The sequence below is a fragment of the Sapajus apella genome, unplaced genomic scaffold (assembly GCF_009761245.1).
Source record: "Sapajus apella isolate SASKATOON/1434 unplaced genomic scaffold, GSC_monkey_1.0 scaffold107, whole genome shotgun sequence".
Lineage (NCBI taxonomy): Eukaryota > Metazoa > Chordata > Mammalia > Primates > Cebidae > Sapajus > Sapajus apella.
Genome location: NW_022437047.1, coordinates 4,332,245 through 4,353,376, shown reverse-complemented (window position 1 = coordinate 4,353,376; position 21,132 = coordinate 4,332,245). Strand labels below are relative to the sequence as shown.

General features: G+C 39.5%; 1 protein-coding gene across 7 annotated transcripts in view; it reads right to left on the bottom strand.

Moving 5' to 3' along the window:
* NRG3 (neuregulin 3) overlaps positions 1-21,132 on the bottom strand; it is a 1,107,214-nt gene that overhangs the window by 1,062,995 nt on the left and 23,087 nt on the right. The window lies entirely within an intron of this gene.

Genomic DNA, 21,132 nt, shown 5'->3' with positions numbered 1-21,132 from the left:
AGTGTGAGTGACAACATGGCCCCAAGTTATCTCCCACTATTCTCTCCACAAATCCCACTGGGACCAGGACTACTGGGCTCCCAATCACCTGCCTATACCCTGCCCACTGCATTAACACAGCATTCATCCCACAAACATTTCATGAGCAACTACTTCAGTGCTGCAGGCAAACAATAAGACTGCAGGCCTAAGGCACACAGGAAGCCTGTTTCTACACACTCACCCTATAAATATTCTCCCCATGCCACCTGAGGGTGAGGACCTCTGCTAGTAGAGTAGGTGGGAAAAAAGAACAAGGTGGGCTTCCAAACATGCAACCTAATATAGTGCAATTAATGCTATACCACGGTCTGAGCAAAACATTATATGGCACAGAGAAGGGACAGAAGATAGAAACAAGGGGAAATTTGGGGAAGGCTTAAGAGAAACAGCATTCTGTGGGGGTCTTGGAAAAGATGTAGACTGTTCTATGGCTGTCAGCACCACAGGCTGAGGAGAAAGAATTTCCAAGTGTCTCTTAAGAGTGTGGGAAAATGGAGGAGCTCAGGTCTGAGAGGTACCTGGGGTCAGGGCATGAAAGCTTTGTTACCTACCCCGCAAGAAATTCCAAATTCGATTGAGGAAGTAAAGTAGTTTTGCACAGGTGGTTAGTCTGATGAGAAGTGTGAGTTAGAAAGATGATTTTAAGAGTGAAACTCCAATCTTATTAAGAGTTAAAACAGAAATACACAATATTAGACATGGGAGACTTCATAAAAGCACATGTTTAAGAACAATAAAATCCCATTATTTCCTAGTAATATGCAAATTACCAGAATTACTAGAGGCACTAGAAAATCTGGAACTGGGCCGGGCGCTGTGGCTCACGCCTATAATCCCAGCACTTCAGGAGGCCAAGGTGGGTGGATCACGAGGTCAAGAGATCGAGACCATCCTGGTCAACATGGTGAAACCACATCTCTACTAAAAATACAAAAATTAGCTGGGCATGGTGGCGCATGCCTGTAGTCCCACCTACTCAGGAGGCAGAGGCAAGAGAATTGCTTAAACCCAGGAGACAGGGATTGCCATGAGTGGAGATCGGCCACTGTACGCCTACCTGGCGACAGATACTTCTCATAGTATCATCCTTTAAACCTCAGGCCATAAGACATCTGTGTCCTCTCAACTCCAGCAGAATTCATTCCACCATCATCTGGTATTTGATATTCATTCTGCCTTGAGGCATGTCTTATAATGTTATTTTTATTGTTATTTAATTTTTCATATATTAGTGTGTCTGTCAGATGTGGCTAGCAGTAGTGGAGAAGAACAAAATCAAGAAAGAAAACTTCAAATAAGACCTTGCCAGGAATAAAATACAATTCACGGCAGGTTTCCTGGTCGGCTGCATTCACCCACGACATTGCCACTGTTTCTGCTCAGCTCTGCTTTTCTAATTGTCTCTCAGACCAACTTCCGCGCTGATACCTCTGGAAATTCACGTGCATCTCATTTTGCTGGGTCCTTACTGCTTCAGTTGCCTTGGTTTTGGTGTTCTAAAATTTCCCCAATATCCAATCTCAGTTTCCCTCAATAATTTTTGGGGGAATCTGTCATTTGCCATGTCCTTGTTGGCAATGAAACTGATACGTAATAAGAATTCCACCCTATCTTTAATACAAACACACAAAAACACGTAATCTTTTTGTCCCCAACTAGACTGTAAATTCTTTGAAGCAAGTAAATTATTTGATGGTGATGATGATGATGATGAAGTTAATGAAAATAACACCCCAGGCAATGTTATGTATGAGTTCACAATACATGCTGTAATCCTCACACATTACTACCAATCCTGACACACCTTCATAGTAAGTATTACCATTCTGCCATCACAGATTAGGCAGGAGACCTTCAAAGAGGTTTAAGAGGCAGATCAAGTGTCAATTCTTGGTTGTGAAGCAAATGTCCATCTGACTTTCAGCGCTGTCACACATTCTTAGATCCTCTCCTAACTCAAGACTTCTTTTCAGCCCTGTGGTCCCATGTCATCCCTTAGCAACTGCTCTAGTTCCTAACCCCATAAATATGAAGTTCTAGGCTAAGCCTTTTCCATACAAACTCTCAGCTAATTCCAGCAGGAATTCAATAGACAGCTTATTGAATTAAAAATTATTTATTACATTTATTTCCCCCAAACACAAAGGAAACAGGAGGCCTATGTAGTATAATTGAACCAAAGCTCTCTCTCTCTCTCTCTCTCTCTCTCTCTCTCTCTCTCTCTGTGTGTGTGTGTGTGTGTGTGTGTGTGTGTGTGAGTGTGTGTGTGTGTTTGTTTTAGTTATGATGCAATAGTGGTTAATGGTTTTAAATAAATAAATAAACAAACCATGGATTGTTAAGCACCAGGTGCATCTCAAAACTTGCTTTACAGAAAATGATTCATTCACTGCTCATGGCCATTTTGTTTGTTTGTTTGTTTTCAAAAATCCTAGTTTTATGAACAAAGTCAAGAAAACCAGTTGCAGCAGGCAAAACAAGGAGAAAAACTTAACAGCACTTCATTAGTAAAATAAAATAATACAACTCTCTATTAGCACGTCCTCATTTGCCTTAAGCACCTTCTTTTGACTGAATTTAAAATAATTTTCCAATAATATCAAAGAAAAGAGATGCATGCTACACCTGCAAATAAGGCATTAATTAAAATGGTTTGCCTTTATGCTTCATTACTAACTGCCAAAGAGAGCATATAAAATATCATGTATAAATAGAAAAATCCAGAACACACGGTAATAGGGAAACAAATGGCCTCGCATTTCTTTTGTAAGTGATAAAAAGCAGATGATGGAGTAGCTGATCTGAGAAATCCAAAATGTTGTCACAGATTTACACTTGTGTTTACTCTGCCCACATAACAGAGAGATATCCCAAATGGCCAATACCATAAGTGAATTCAAACCTGAGTCAATGGACTGCAGTTCTTTAAATCAATTCACTGGGAAACTAGTCCTTGGCCTATAAAGAAACATTCCAAATACAACAAATGTATGTGCCAGCTTAAATCCTTTCTGGAATAAGATGGGGAATATATAGATGAAAAAATAGCACATGAATGAATATGAATACATAAATCCACTTTCAATAATATTTCACAGAGCTACTTCTTAAAAATGTCAGATGGTGTCCAAAGTACATTTCGGTATGACAGAAGTATTTCTGTTCCACTCAGGCCACTCAGATCTATTGTATTTTCTGAGTATGGCATATGGATTCAGATAACAAAGATAATAATCATTCTTGTAAAAAATTACCACGCCCTGTGAACAAGCCATAGTATTCCATTGTGTTAAACTCATCAGTCTGCCACTTTTGTCTAAAATGTGTGAAAAAGGAAAACCGCACCTATGTCTCCTGAAAACTACTAGTCATAGAAATGGCTTTCCCCCCAAAAGTTCACAATGATTCCTGCAGTGCCTGATGCTCTCAGTTTTGTCCCTGTCAAGATACGGCTTGGAGCTGGGTCAGGGAAAAACATGTTTTCTAAAATGCATGAAGTTGGCTCTATGAATTCAAAGACAAATTGTCTCTATGTGCTGGATAATAAATCGGGACATGCACAGTATGAATAGTTAATATTTCAAGTACATGACTATTTGAGATTTTAAAACCACCCTCCTCTTACAATAGTTATATTGCATCTGATTGCCATAATCAAAGGGTTTTACCCCAGGGTTTTTTGTAGAGGGTTTTTACCTACTCTCAAGGTAACATACAAATAGTTCTCTTATTTTGAAGGGGACACAAAAATAATTTTATTCATTTATTAATTCATTTGTTCATCTATCCATCCATCTAGTCATTTAGTTCATCTATTTGATACATATTTTGAGCAGCTATTTTGTGTACAAGACATATGTAGTGGCTGGAGAGAAAATGGAGATAAAACATGTTCGTGTATAACTATAATCAAAGAAGGATATTATGCACCAAGAGATGTGTAAATTGTTTGGGGAGAGCAGAGGAAGGAGAGATGAATTCCAAATAAGGGGCTTGACGTGGGGCTCTTTATAGAAAGTGGGTTCTGAATTGGTTCTTGAATAAGTTAAATGATTTAAGTACATTTGATAATTTAATTTCAATCTAACCTAGTTAAAATCAGACAACATGTAATCAAGCTTCGCCATTAAAACAGATATATGTTTATAATCTCTGACTAGTTATTTATATTTTGAGCCATGGTATTATCTAATTTGAAGAGAACTATAAGCTAAAATTATACGTTTAAGGGTTGGATAAATCCGGCCAAAGTTTTGGGTCCTCCACTTACTACCCATGTGGTCCTGGTCCCACTTCTTAGCATCACTGTATTTACAATTTCATCATTAATTAATGGAGACAATAATAGTGCCTATTTCATGACTTTTTTGTAAATATTAAGTTTGAAAATGTATTTGAACATTGGCTAATATGACTAGGCACCTGGCAGAAAGGCAGTAAAATTATTACGCACTACTCATTGGCTGTCCTCATGGAACTTAGGAGATGCCCAGGAAAAGATGTGCCTCAACTACACATCAAAGCCTGTAATTAGCAATTCCTGCCCTTCTCCTAGAGTTTGTGCTCATAGCCACCTTCACTATTTATTTTCTCTGCCTCTGACACCTAAGTGGTACACTACATCTCTTCAATGGCAGTCCCTTGGGTTTACTATTCTATTTCACTTTCACCGGCTTTTAGAAGATGACTGTCTAACTCTTTGCGACGCTACCCAAAGCCCCCTAAAGCCAATGTCTTTTATGTCACACAGCCTATAATTTTGACTTGGACGATCCCAAAGATACACTTCAAATTCTTGAAAACTCATACCCAGCTGCTTCTGTATCACGCAATTAACAAACAGATATCCAGAAGCTTCATTTTATTTATACTATTTGTTATTATATTTCTTGATTCATTGGTTAAAATTCATGTTTTATGGTCATATAACCGAAATGTAGTAAAGCATAAAATATTACATGCCCAATAAATACTTACTGAAAAGAAAAGGCTCTCTCATGAAAACGGCACTTTCTACTATGGGCCAGGTTGGTAAGGAATAAACCTGCACTGTCCAACATGGTCCCCACTAGCCATGAGTGGCCAAAAGGCCTTTGAAACGTGACTAGTCCGAATTGAGATGTGGTGTAAGTACAAAGTACACACCAGAGTTTGAATATGTAGCATACAACTAAAAAAAGAATTTATAATATTTCATTAATAATTTTTATGTTATTACATGTTGAAATGATAATAATTTGGATATGTTAAGTGAGATAGATCATTAAAATTAATTTGTCTATTTCTTTTTACTTTCTTCATATGGTTACAGATGGGGCTCATATTATATTTCTACGTATCTCTCATCTTCACAAAGAGACATGGGCCTGTACCAAGAGCAGAGGAATAAATAAGTATTTACTGAAATCTCAAAGCTTCCCTGATGTCCAGGTTGTCCAAAGGACAGAAAGATTATCACTATTAGCATGCTAATTTTCTGTTTCCTCAGTAGGTAGAAGGAATAAGCCTGCATTCTCATCCAGAAGGCTCTCAGGATCTCACAGAGAGGTGCTAGATAAACTCCAGGTATCCTCTACATCTCAGCAGGAAGCAAACTCAGTGTTCTTTCCTCATTCATATACTAGAGTGATAAACCAACACTCCATATTTAATGATGCCAAATAGCTCCTTATTACTTGTGGAGTGAAGAAACTTCTATAGCTGAGCACCAAGGGTATTTTCAAACATTATTTGATGTCTTGTGTGAGTTATACATTATCTGATGATTCAAATAAGATACGAATTTAAAAAACAAAACTAACAAGTGTCTTGAGGTGAGCTGACTTTAACAACTTCAGGAGAAGCTTAAAGAAATAACATCCTAATTGCTAAAAACCCATCTCATCTCCTTTTTGGCCACTTAGGAAAACCCTGTATTTTTCTGTAATTGTGCCATGATGAAGAATCCAGCCTCTCCAAGCCAGCTGACCAACCATAAGCAGAGCACACGCTTCTACATTCAATTCTGAATATCAAGCACAATCTAACCTACAACAAGCACTTGAGGGTCTGGGGATGGAAAAGCAAATAGCCTCATGTCTGATTAATGCTTAAAATGTGAAAAAAAAAAAGACTTTTTAGGGAGGAGCAGTACAGCACACATCCCAGTGTTGCCACAAAAACCATAAATTTAATACCTAATTTCCAAAGAGAATAGTCCCTTAATGAGAAGGAAACTGTTTTAATAAGTTATAAATTATCCCAATGCAAGCCAATTCTCCACATGATCTTTGATAAAAACAAAACTGGAGCCTTCATAGGATACAACACTAGTTAATGAATCAAAGGGTAAATAAATAGCAGCTAGTATTTGCATCGTTAGTTTAAAAGTACTTTCATATCTTATTTGAATCATCAGATAATCTATAGCTTACCTAAGGGATGCACTGTTTTCTCTATTTTACAGATAAGGAAAATCCAAGAGTCTATACCCAGTAAATGACCAAAGCAAGAATGGAATCATACAATCCAAATTTCTCTCTCTCTCTTTTTTTCTTTTTCTTTCTTTTTTTTTTTTTTCCACTTTCTTTCTTTAAAGACAGGCTATCACTCTGTTGTCCAGGCTGGAATACAGTGACATGATCACAGTTCACTGCATCCTTAAACTCGTGAGTTTAAGAGATCTTACTGCCTCAGCCTCCTGAGTAGCTAAAACTACAGGCACACAGCCCAGCTGATTCTTTAACTTTTTTGTAGGAACAAATTTTTTGTCTCACGATGTTGCCCAGGCTGGTCTCGAACTCCTAGCCTCAACCATTCCTTCTGCCTCAGCCTCCCAAAGTGCTGGGATTATAGGCGTGAGCCACTGCACTCGGCTAATTAAAGGCTCCTAAGAGTGAATTGAGTATTTTTGAAATGTTCCCATTAAGTGCCCTACTGAAATCTACATCAGTGCTGAGATTTTGGTACAGTATTTGAAAGACCTACTGGAATGTATTTTTAAAATTCTAAAAGAATACATGGGCATGGTCCTTGGAGTTGTGAGTGCTGGACACGAATATGAAGTTACACAGAGTGGTGTGAAAAAATATTGTAGAAATTTCAATTTCATTTTTTATTATAAAGGTGATACATGTTCATTGTAAAAATATAAACTATATTTAATTTTCCTTGATTTTACCTCCAGAGAAAACCATCAGGAATACGTCAATAATTACTGCTGTGCATGCACAGGTGATGGTCGATATATTTAGTGCCCAATGTGGCATGTCAGAAGCAGAGGACAGCCCTTACAGATGCCTGCCTTAGACAGTGTGCACCACCATACAAGTGCCACAACTGCTCTGAATGTATACCATGTTTTTAATGGAATCATACAATTTTACACATTCTCAGCCTCCTTTTTAAAAGTTGCAATATATTTTAAACATCTTTCAAAGTATGTTTCAATTGTTCTATATACATGAAGTCTTCACTGGAATAAAAGTGTGGTCTCCCTTCTGGAAAGAAAAGGCTGTGATTTACAGTGGTTTTTGTTGTTTATCAGACATTCCACATGGACTCACCGACCATCTTTACTTCAAAAGTGCTGGCTGGGCATGGTGGCTCATGCCTGTAATGCCAGCACTTTGGGAGGCTGAGGTGGGCAGATCACCTGAAGTCAGGAGTTCGAGACCAGCCTGGCCAACATGGCGAAACCCTGTCTCTACTAAATATACAAAAATTAGCTGAGCATGGTGGTGTGCACTTGTAATCCCAGCTACTCGGGAGGCTGAGGCAGGAGAATCGCTCAAACCTGGGAGGCAGAGGCTGCAGTGAGCCAAGATCACACCACTGCATTCCAGCCCGGGCAGCAGAGTGAGACTCTGTCTCCAAAAAAAAAAAAAAAAGTACTGACTGAGAGTATGAGCGTATGGGGCTGGGTAAGAATGGGTAAGAAAAGCCACAGTTCTGCCCCTAAGAACTTAAAAAGACAGTAATAGCACTTGGCTCTGCATGAGGACACTGGTCGGTGGAGAGCATGGGTTCATCATTCCAAAGGTCATGAGGAGAAGAAGTGCAAGTTTCATTGCTCTGCTCTTTGAAGCTCCATTACAGCTTCTGCTAAATAACCTTTCTGGACCAAGCCCTTGGTTATTCTATCAATGTGCATTGAATAAATTCAACCATAAAACTGATTAAAAGTGGTGGCAGCCTCTTCGTTGTTTTATACAATTACCTGAATTTTTCCTCGCCAATGGTCCCTTTAGACTCTTCAGACAGTGCCTACAATCATCTCCTTTTAAATTTGGTAATTAAGACTAGGGGACATTAATTAGCTTACCTAAGTTTACACAGCAGATTTATTTGACTCCAATGGCCAGGCTCTTAACACCATGGTCTACCTCTTTTAGAATATTGGCTGCAGAAAGACAGTTACAATACATTAAATTAAACAAGCATGGCCTTGAGACACCTGTATGATCTGATCCCTGCCCACCTTCTATCTTATCACTTCAGTTTCCTGTGTGATTCAGTCCCCTGGTTCTTTCAGATGCCTGAGTGATCCAAGTTCTCCTTCTACACAAAGGCCTTGTCAACAGGGACCCCTGCTACCTGCAAAGTTCATCTCCCTATTTTCAGCATGACAACAGGTCTCAACCTTATATCTCACCATAAATGTCATTCACCAAAAAGGATATCTCTGGTCACCTCTTCTGGCATATTCTCTCTCATTATCCTCTGCTCCCTGCCTCCCCACCAGAACATGAAAGAATTCAGCAGTTTTAGAATAATCAATAAAAAAAATATTCTATATAGGCTGGGCCTGGTGGCTTATGCCTGTAATGCCAGTACTTTGGGAAGCCACGGCAGGAGAATCCCTTGAGCCCAGGAGTTTGAGACCAGCCTGGGGAACATAAGACGACCTCGTCTATACAAAAATTTTAAAAATCAGCCAGGTTTGGTGGTACACAGCTGTGGTCCCAGTTCTTCAGGAGGCTGAAGCAGGAGGATCACATAAGCCTAGGAGTTTCAGGCTAAGGGGAGCTATAATCACACCCCTACACTCCAACCTGGGCAACACAGAAAGACTTTGCCTCTAATTATCACCATCATCATCATTATCATTATCACCTATATGAAAAAATATACTTGTGTTCACCCAAATACACTCACATATACATACATCCCCATCCAAATCCTAAAATAAAATACAAAAACTAAAAGAAAAAAAATGTGAAAAGGAAAAAGAAAAAGAAGTATCTGTAAAGCCTTACCCTGAGATTTTTAACAGTGATGTGTTTTTTTGTTTTTTTGTTTTTTTTTTCTGGTGAATACAATTTTGAAGACTTTCTAATCTTTTTTCTTGCCTGCACTTTCTAATCTTTGGTAATTAACATTTATTACTCTCGTACATTTCAAAAGCATAATGGCAATTCTAAAATAAGCAATAACAATATTTTTTGTAAGAAAACATACTTTCACTTTGAACAGATGCTGTTCTTGTTCAGGTTCTTTCTGTCTTAGGAATTCAAAGTAATTCAGAGATTAACTGCATTACCTTCACCCTTTATATAATTTGGGGTTTTTTTTTGTTGTTTGGGGACTGTGTGTGTGTGTGTGTGTGTGTGTGTGTGTGCGTGTGTGTGAAGGGGGAAAGGTTGGAGGTGGAAGGCATGGTTTCAATAATTATAACAGTAAAACTATGCAGTGAAGGAAAAGTGTTCTTCCTGATAGTCTCATAAAAAAAAAAAAAAAACAAGTCTGTGCTAGAACATGAAGACACACACAAGCCCACACCCCAGTCAAAAAGCAGCAAATGGGAGTTGGCCTGCTTAATCTTCCCTGGGCTTAAACCAAAGGCAAGTGACTGTCAAGAGTGCATTTCCATTGCAGCTGCAAAAATCTCTCTCAGTCAATAGCTGATGAAAGATGAGAGCTTCCTGGGACACTGTGATTCCGGAGGAAGGGAAGGGAGAGAAGGTTAGGCTGTGCACCACAGCAGGCTTTTAATATGTAGTAGCTCCTTACTTGAAAATCCCATTTTTGGATCAAAAATAAATGAATTCTCCACTTGGCTAATTGGGACATTTTGCAAATATTTGGCCATATGCCAAAATACCTCTGAGGCTTTGCTAACAAAGACATAGCAATAAGGTTCACCAACACAAGGCATTTGGCATGAACCAAATTGATGAGAAAGAAATGGCTGTCATAACATTGGCAACCAAATAAAAAAGACTTTAAAATATCTGCTGCCACAAATTTACTTGTATTCTAAGGACAATTTCCACTGAATAACCTGGCTTTAACCCTAGGAGAAATGTCACGGAAAAACTGTAAAGTTGTAAGAAAGAGGCCTGGCACAGTAGCTCATGCCTGCTTGCCTCAATCCCAGTGCTTTGGGAGGCCAAGGCAGGAGGATGACTGATACCAGGAGTTCAAGATCTCCCTGGGCAACATTGCAAGATTCTTTCTCCATAAAAAACAATTAAAAATTAGCTGGGCAAGGTGGCACACACCTGTAGTCCCAGCTACTCAGGAGGTAGACATAGGTAGGAGGATCACTCGAGCTCAAGAGTTTGAGGGTACAGTGAGCTATGATTGTGCCATTGCACTCCAGCCTGCACAACAGATCAAGACACTATCACTAGAAAATGAAAAGTAAAAAAGAAGTTTATCAAAATAATTGTGCCCCCTTATTACCTCTGGGGTATAATGAGGAAGGCTTTCTTGACAAACAGGCAACACTGGAGATTTCTATTTTGGTCTAAGAATTGTTATCATTAAGGTTAAAAAATATGCAAAGCAAAATATTCTATGGCTTCCCATAGATTACATTTAATGCATGTTGTTTAGTTAATAAATTAGTGTTGATCCAATTTTCTGGAGTTTTACTTTGAACATTATTGAGTACTCAGGACCCTAGTCTTCAAGGGCTGTTTGATATTCCCACTGTTAAAGGGACTTGGGGATTTGCTACCTTCTTCCAAATACCTCCCTCCCTTGAGGAGTTATTTCTCTTTTCTCTGCAAGCTAGAGCTGAGAAACAGAAAAAGGGTATTTCACTTGGCGTCTGGTAGGTGGACAGCAAGAAATAGATTATGGCATGGGAAACAGTAGGTGACTCACAGTCACTGAATGTCCTTCTGCAGGATTCTAGGGTAAACTCTGACCTTAAAAACGGTCATTGAGAAATTCCTCTGGCTGGAAAAAATTATTCATTTACTCCACTACATCTGAATATGAGTTTAGATGATTTTAGAAATTTCAGAGTAGGGGCTTTTTAGTGTGCAACAGTGCAAAACTACTCCTTCAATATAACTTTTAGAGCAAGGGGAAGAACAGATACAATTTCAGGCCCACTGAATGACATGAGGACAGACCTTGTAAAATTTCTTATAAGAAATAAGAGGAAGATAATCCTGAACATGGACTACAAAGGCAACATGCATATTTTCTTTAAAGGTTTTATTATCTATTTCCCATTTTTATTACAAGTTGAATGTGCTATATTTAAATATTATTGCTTTGTGAGAAACTGAAATTGCTTTGTACAGAGAAATGCTGTCTTCTTTCCTAAAGAGAGAAACATCTGCCTTGGTGTCATGAGGATACAACTGCTTTCTCCATCCTCTTACTTTTCAAATAGCCCTTATGACATCATCAATAGGCCTTTTTTGTTGTTGTTACTCTGTAGTAATGCATGTGCCAAGGACCAGTCACAGGTTTGCAGCCAAATTTGGATCAATGTACAATAAGCATTTTTGCTACAACGGAGTGTATGTCATGTGAGATGGAGCCCTGGGCTGCAAAGTTCAAACGGAGAGGGTAAAATACCATCCAATCTTCAGGTAGCATGGAGCCAAAGCCCTATTTCTTGGAAGTGAGAGAATGTTGACTTATGAGTCTACGTGGGAGTGCGCTGGGGCCACAAACCATCCACTGGAAGCTGCAACCAAGAAAGGGCGATATGCAGTGGAGATGTATGGATCCCACCAGGCCTTCCTTTAGGGCAGGATCATGACTGCTGGTAATCATCTCTCACCCGCTTTGTGTTTAGTCTATTAATCTCTTTTAAATTTGCACCCTGAAATTTCTAGTACTAGTAAACATTCTTTAAACACTCAAAGTTAAAAATGACTGTGCTAATCATACCTGAGCAGCTAGACTTCCCAATACTATGCCAGTGTTCCATAACTTGCCTCATCTCAAGGCAGAGAGAAGCCTTCAAGAGAATGTGTAAGGCACAAGATCCTCTTTAGTTCATAACAGACACAGGGACATGCTAGGGAGCACCCTGTAGTGAAGCAGCCCAAAAGCTATTCTGCCTGACTTTCAGATGGTCATCTTACCTTAGAAATACAGACTGGGAATGGTGGCTCACACCTGTAATTCTAGCCCTCTGGGAGGCTGAGGTGGGTGGATCACGAGGTCAGGAGATCAAGGCCACCCTGGCCAACATGGTGAAGCCCTGTTGTCTCTACTAAAAATATAAAAATCAGCTGGGCATGGTGGCACATGTGTGTAATCCCAGCTACTCAGGAGGCTAAGGCAGGAGGATCACTTGAACCAGGGATTCAGAGGTCGCAGTGAGCCAAGATCATGCCATTGCACTCCAGCCTGAAGACAGAGTGAGACTCCATCTCAACAAGAAAGAAAGACAAAAGGAAAAGGAAAAGGAAGGGAAAGGATCCCCACATCATCACTACCACCAATACCAACACCCTCACCATAGACCGCCACAGCCATCATTATCACCATCCCATTCCCATTACCACCGCTCATGTTCTGGGTTGAACAGTGTCCCCCCAAGAATTCATGGCCACCCAGAACCTGTGAATGTGATCTTATTTGAAAATGGGGTCTCTGCAGATGCAATGAAAATAAGGTCACACTGGAGTAGAATGGGCCTTAAATCCAATATGGCCAGTGTGTTTAAAAAAAGAAAGGAATTTGAACACAGAAACACAGATGCAAAAATGAGAAGACTATGTGAAGAAGGTGGAGAGTGGAGCGATAAAGCTAAAACCAAGGAAAGCCAAGGATTGCCAGCAACCACCAGAAGCTAAAAAAGGCAAGAAAGAATTACTCCCTAGAGCCTTCAGAGGGAGAGGTACATGCCAGCACCTTGATTTCAGACAAGTAGCCTCAGGTCTTATGATAGAATACAAGTCTGTTGTTTTGAGCCACCAGGTTTATGCTACTTATTAATCTATGCTACTTTATTAATCTTTATTAATGCTACTTTATTAATCCTAGAAAATTAGTACAACTCCCATCACCTCCACCAACCGCATCACTCTCAACACTATCACCACCACCTCCCTCATCATCACCATTACTCATAAAACAGTACGGGAAAGAGAACACAGAAAACTCCTCAGGTGAGCACTAGGACTTAGAGGTCACCAGATGATACCAGATGGATTCATGAATGTGCTCTAACCATGCTGTCTGACTCCCACTTCTGTGGTTAAAAACTTAGTTTCTCTCCTTTTTCATTCCCAAACTACTATTTTGAGACGGAGGTTCCACTTTTTCCCATTTCCACATAGAGAGGAACAAAAGTGGTTTGACATGAGACGTCCAAGTTCAATCATTTGAACCCCATAATCACATGGCTAGGGAAACCAATCTCTAGAAAAGTGAAATAGCCCGTACAAAGCCAGTGAATCAACTTCCAACAGAATCAGATCAGAACTTAGATTTCCAGACTCATCAACTCTACAAGACTCCTTGCCACAGAAGTGGGTACAGTATGTTTCAATACCTGCTATAGAACATTAGGATGCAATACTTGAAAGGTATAGATATTCTGCACCCTGTTACCAATCATAGGCTCATTGTATTGGCTCATTAAAGTCCTAGTTAACATTACTAGAAAAATGTGTGTAGACTAGGCCCAGAGATAAAATTGCCTGAATATTCATTGTGATAACACTGGTAATATCAAATGATGACATTTAAGAAAGATGTTTTCTAATCATAATTGAAAATGTTTCTACTGCTAAGATGTATGTCACTAATATTAATTATATATACCTGTATAAAATTGAAATAACTTGGAGGTCTTCCAAAACATACCTAAGATGGCATTTTTATCAATCAGGAAGAAACTTTGGAATTATGACGGCACAGATCAGCCTGTTGAAGATTACATCATGCATCTAAGCATCAACATACTAAAGAGGGCCTCTGTGTTCTAAAACATCTAGCAAAGAAGAAAAAGAGCAATAAACACAATTAGGCATATTGATTCCTTTTGTTCTGTGAACGTCACTTCATAATATTGGCTTTCAAATCAGAATGCTGTAAGATACCATCTCTAATACCAAAATGAAACTTTTCTAAGTTCCAACTTCTGAAAACTTTGGAATAAGGCTATCAAGGATTCTGTAATTTTGGTGTACAAACTGAGAAGCCTTACTATTTTAAAACATGCAATGTTAAGATTAGTTTCCCAGAGCTAAATATGATTCTGTACGACCCAGCTCCATATTTATAGCCAAAAGGAGGTGATCTTCGCAGTTATCCAGTTAATATGAATATTCTCAGCTAAAAATGTTTAAAAATCCCAGTTTCCATAATATCTGCTCCTGTAGGGATAGCTTCTTTAGAGATCTCTCTTTTCTTTTACCAAGTTGATCTCTTTTTTCTTTTACCAAGTCAGTGTCATAATGTAATTGAGAGTGCTCTCATTTTAAAAATGATTAAATAAATGAATACACATATATTTTAAAATGTAATCAGTCAGTAAGGTATATGCTACTCTAAAATTCCCATCATCATCCACTATTTCAGTTTCCATCAGAGAAACTACCACTATACTGTGGTGATAATTTTTTTTCTCTTAAAGATGTAAAAACAGAGCTTTGAGCTTCTAATTAATCAAATGTATATTTGGAAGCTACTGTTTTCAGTTAGGTAGTCCCCTATAACTCTTAGAAGAAGCAGATAATGATTTTGAAACCAAGTCTATTACTTGTTTCAAATTTTTATTTGGTGGCTTTCCTTTCCTAAATAATTGACGTTCTCCCACCAACAGATCAGGTGCGACACAGGTAACAAATGAAAGCTAGAAAATTCTTCAAATGGTGCTACTTTTCCTAGGATCACGTATGCTACTGGAAGTCTAACAGGTATCTCAAATTTCACAAAGGACTGACTTCCCCACTCCAGTCCTCTCCTACTCTAGTACTTCTCTCTCCAAAAGTAACTGGTTTGCACAGGTAAACAAATATAAACAAAGCACTCTCCAGTTCTACATGATTTTCCTCTCTGACTAATCCTCTAGACCCTCACTGCTCTACATGTCTTTATTGTAGAAACTATCTTCAAAATATCTGTGAAATCAGAACACCTCACACCCACTCCTTTGCTCCCACTCCAGGCCATGCTAATAGCATCTTTCACCAAGACCACTGTGATAACTTTGGAAATGTTCTCCTTGCTTCCACTCCTACCTCTGTCTCATCTATTTTCTACACAAGAAAACCACACCCCTGCTCAGCAGTTTCCAATTTTTTCCCACCTCTCACAGAATAAATTCAAGGTTCTTCTTGTAACCCAATCCTGGCTAGCTCTCAGACCTCACGTGGCAACATATTCTTGCCAGCCCACTTCACTCCACGCTATGTCACACTGGACACCATGCTGTTACTGCATAGAACAAACATACTCCCATGGCACGGTCACTGCACGTGCTCTTCCCCCTGCCTCACCTACATGCCCTGCAGGTACTTTCTTGGCTTTCTCAGAAATTTCTCAAATGCTACATCCTTAGAAAGGCCTTCTCCAACCACTCTATTTAAAATAGTATTCACAACAATAGCAGCTGAATGAAGGAGGAGCTCTTCATTGAAATAACAATTGTGATTTAGGACAAAGTGAGAGCATCTGGGAAACGAACATTTGGCTGCATATGGTATAGAAGAACAGGATCTGTTTTTTCATTGAAAATGAGATTTCCTTTTTCAATGAACATGATGATGATGATAATGATAAGAACAGCAATAGTAGCCAACACTCCTTGAACACATGCCTGTCACTACTCTGGGTGTTCTGTAACACCCAGTTATGTGTTAACTGCAATACCCATTAAATCCTTACAAAAACTTTATGAGGTAGGTACATTATAACAAGGTATCCTTTTAATAGATAAAGTCACTAAGACAAAGAATACCTAGAAAAGTCTTCTTGCCCCCAAGCACATTAATCTAATCCTGAAGTCTTTAAAAAGAAACATGACCAAACAAAATTATAAACTGTAGGGCTACAGAAATATTTAAAGTCTACTTATGTTTGTACAGCGCTGCTTCCTCTAATAAAGATGGCCCAAGAGATTTGGAAGCCACTTAAGGAGGCAAACTCCAATTATGCAACAAACAGTACCAGTGTAGAACAGAGTGGAATGCAGGCAAAGAGTACATTCAGTCTAGCCATAGAGTGAGGGCTGATTTTCAATAAACATGAAGAAAACACAAAAACTGAGCACAGGTCAACTGCTTGCTGTTTGCCAGTAATGTCCTTATAAGTAGAGAGTAGAAAGAGGGCCTTAACTTCCAGAAGGAACTGAAAATTATGATAAAAGTACAAGAGTAACCATAGCTCCAAGTCCTTCAAGTTATGTTCTATTGAATTGCATAAGGGTGTTGTTTTTCTGTCTCCTGCTTTGGCTATATAAATGACATTAGAAGATACAAAAGAAATTATTGTTTTTCAACTCCTCTCTGACTGTATGGTCTGTGGGAAGTCCAGAAAAAATGCCCGCTAATAGAGAACTTTCCAACTCAACCCTCTAACTCAGGTCTGTGGTCCAAAAAATAACATATCCAGGTAGCCAGAGGCTTTGCACATCAGAAGATGTTCCATGAACCTAGAGGAATGGGAAACCTCGAGAGTGGGAAAAGCTGCCAAACAATCTCTGAAGACAGATGAATAACGTTGTGATTTTCAACAAAGGGAAGACGACAGAATCCATGACCTAAGGAAAAAATGAAGAGTGGTTTGTAAGTTCATAAAAATTGGAAACAGTGATCACTTAAGGCAAATGTGGACTCATGAAGCATGGATCCAGTCAAACCAAAGCCCTTTCCTTTTTTGATCCAGTTAGACAGCAGGGCATGATGCTAAACTCATGAATAATATGAAGCTGGGAGGAGCAGGTGACTCCATGAAAGAGTCGGGATGGTCCTGGTCTGGACACCTGATATTCAGTACTGGGATTAAAAATTAACAGATACTTTGATGATAGGAGTAGCTCTTATTTTTTTCAGTACTTATTGCCTGCTGGGCACTGTGTTTTAACTCACAGCATCTCTTTTCATTTTCACAGCAACCCTCTGAGGCAGGTACCATGATATCCTGATTTTACAGAAGAGGAAACATGGGCTGAGAGAAGATTACTCGCCAAAGATCACAGTTCTTTACAAGGGAGGTGGCTTGAGAGTTTGGGATAAACAACTGTATTCCTAAGGAGAACAAGCAGAATGCTGCGGGGAACGTGAAAGCCTGCCATAGAAATAAAAGATTGCTGATTTATCTGAGACATGAAAAGGCTCAGTGAAAATATGACTGAAATCTTCACATGGTAAAAGTCTGCTGGAACATAGATAGGCTCCTTATTTTGGCCCCAGACGGTAGAATTAAGAACATGGGTAGAAAGTGGAATTTGACTACTGAGACAGTAATTCAATGATTAGCACCATCTGCAATCAAAAGGTAAAGTCTAAGGAGATCTTAGCATTGAAGGAGTCCAAGCAGAAACTACGCAACCCTTTCTGCCTGGGAATAGTCAAGAGATTTAAACCAAGGATGATGATTAAACTGGGAGCCCATCAGATTTCCTCCAAACTCAGATTCCATGAGGATGCAAATTTGTGAAAAGAATTATTCGGATATACTCTGGGCCAGGTGTGGTAGCTCACGCCCATAATCCTAGTACTTTGGGAGGCCAAGGCAGGCAGATCACCTGAGGTCAGGAATTCAAAACCAGCCTGGCCAACATGGTGAAACCTCATCTCTACTAAAAATACAAAAAAAAAAAAAATAGCCAGGAATGGTATTGCATGCCTGTAATCCCAGCTACTTGGGAGGCTGAGACAGGGAAATCACTTGAACCCAGGAGGTGGAGGTTGCAGGGAGCTGAGATTGCACCACTGCATTTCATAGCCTAGGTAACAAGAGTGAAACTCCATTTCAAAAAAAAATTAAAAAAATACATACTCTGAAGTCTTGAAGGTGGATATATACATGTTTATCATATTTGGCATATGATGTCCTTTCTGCCCTTTCCCGAGTAGCATTTCTTAAGTACATTGATAAATGCTGTAAAAATTTAGAGTGAGTGCTCAGTGCTCTGCTGGAATCACTGAACAATTAGGGGTCATCTTTAGGTTTAACATGGAAAACACAAAACAGTTGAATATGTTTGTTTTCTTTCACTCTGCACCATCACCCTGAAACAACAGCGATTTGTACTATTGCTTGGGCAAGGCCTTGTGGAGGCAGCTAATGAGGCTGCCAGGACCTGGTGGCTGAAACTCTCCAGATGGGTTCACTGGAGTGTTTGAAACCATGCAATGCTGACCATATGATATACGAGTTCTCGGCATACTCTTTTATTTTTCAACCAATATTAAGCACTATTAGCCAAACAGAAATACCAGAGGCAACAATTTGGCTGGATTTGATGTCTCTATGCAACATTTATCTCCCTTCTGGAAGTCGGTTGTGTTATGCTTATACCAGCTTATTTAATTTTGTTTTCCTTTATGATGTTAACCCACTGCTTGGGCTTTTACAAGTCAGAATAGAGAAAAACCTCATACATGACTTATGCCTAATTTTTTATGAGAAACACAGCTGGTCCTATCACTCCTCCCAGCATATCTGGAAATGATTTTGAGATACAAATACACACTGGGTACCAGAGGGTCAGGACATGAACATGAGCTTCAAGGACCGGGCCTCTGAGTCTCTAAAAAAATTTTAAAAAACAATCCATTTCCTCGCACACCATATTACATGTAGTACAAACATCTTTTGAGAAATCTTAGAGTATAAGTGAACAGTTCCTGGGAAGAAGTGGAATCGAGATAAATTTTAAATCATAACGCTGCTTATGAAACCTAACCATCCTGTCACCAGCAGGGAGAACTTGGGCCCTAAACTCAATTATTCTTCACTTCAGGTTTTGTTTTTGATTTGTTTCTTCAGTAAAATGGAGATCATACTAGTACCTGTCCTATCAGACTGTACTGAGAACTGAGTGAGATGTTGTCTATAACCCATGACAAGTATTTAGGAAATGCTCAATACTGTGTAGTTAGTTGTCAATTTTAATATCATTTTCACTGTTTTCCTTTAGGAAGCTGGAATATAATATTTGCTCTAGTCCTAAAGATTTTAAACCTAGAGAGGTAGAGGTTGTAACCACTTGATTTACAGATGCACCCTGCACCCTGTGGCTACCTGTAAACCACATATCCTACCTTCTCACAAGGCACCTCACTCTGCAAGCCAGGTGTCTTAGATCAAGATGCTATAACAAATATCCCACGAACTATGTGGCTGAAACAACACACATGTATTTCTCATCATTCTATAGGCAGGGAAGTCCACAATCAAGGCCCTGGCAGGTCTGTGTTTTATGAGGGCCACCTTCCTGGCTTATAGACAGCCCCTGCTCCCTGCATCCTCAAATAGCCAAGAGCAGAGAGAAGAAAAAGCAAATCCTCTCCTTCCTCTTCTTTTAAGGACACTAATGTCAGCATGAAGACTCTACCCTCATGACCTAATTACATCCCAAAGGCCCTGCCTCCTAATACCAGCACATGGGATTAGGATTTCAACATATGAATTTAGGGGATGGGAGAACACATACAGTCCATACAGCAGGGCTCCCTAGTGTCAAGCATATGTGTAACTTCTTTTCCCAACTCTTGTCCATTACCTTAGGAAAATCCTCTTTCCCTTTATTTACAATGCCTACACAGTAGAAAATGTGTATCAGCAAACCTTTGTAAATATTTCAAATATTTCTCCCTTGTACAAAAACAAAAAAAAATCTTCAAACACGTATTATTTCTTTATTTTGGACAAAGGCCTAAAGGTGATGTTCATGGTCAAAGATAAGAATACATACTGAAATATTTTACATCAAGTCACACTCCAGCCCATGTCACCCTGCCTCTAATAACGCTAGGTCTCATACTAAAAATCACTGACAAACTGTCACAGACAGTAAACATTTAGATTGTCCGTACGTAATTTTATTCAGATAGTAGATTCAGCCAACCCTGGAGATGAGCAGGATCTGAGTTGCAGAGGCAGCCTCACCTCAGGCTGAAGAATTTCCAGCATGTGGCTGTCACTGAGGAGCTATCTGTGAAGCTGTCCTTTTCCTTTTCTTCAACCATTGTCCTCTTTAGGGGCCAGAATGTGCTCTTTCCCTGATGTGACAACCATGCTGAATTGAACAAAGGGTCTTGCTGGCAGGGGTCTTGTGATTCCCATCTCCATTGCTGAAACACTTGGTTTCCCCTTCACTTTCTTGCTTTTTCCTCTCCAAAGGATGAATGAATGTGAGGTTACACTGAGGTACTTCTACTTCCTAGTTCCAGGGCCACCACCCTAACAGAATTAGCAGGCCATCATTTCCTTTCTTCTAACCCAGCTGCCCACAACCCTGGCAGACCACAACATGTTAGAGTCACCTGGGGAACTTTGTAAAAACTACTGAGGCCTGCCATTACTCTTCCCTCCAAAAAAAGACACTGATTGGTCTACAGTGGGGCCTGGGCATGGGTATATTACTTTTATATCTCCCCCATGTGATTGAAAACGCATGCTGGATTGAGAACTAGAGATAGTAACATCCCTACTGCACTACATCGACAAGAATTTCGCTGTCACCCTCCCCTGCCCCCCGAGTCTGTAAAAATGGTGTGCACAATCCTGTCACTGGTTTTCAATGCTGATGCAGGTCTCCATATCCACTTGCCTGCACCACCAACAACCTTTTAGATATTGTTTGTTCTTTCAATGGATATCTATTCCTTCCTTCCACACAATACCCAATTACCTTCTCAAAAGGTTCACTGGCACACCTAACAAGCATGGAGAACA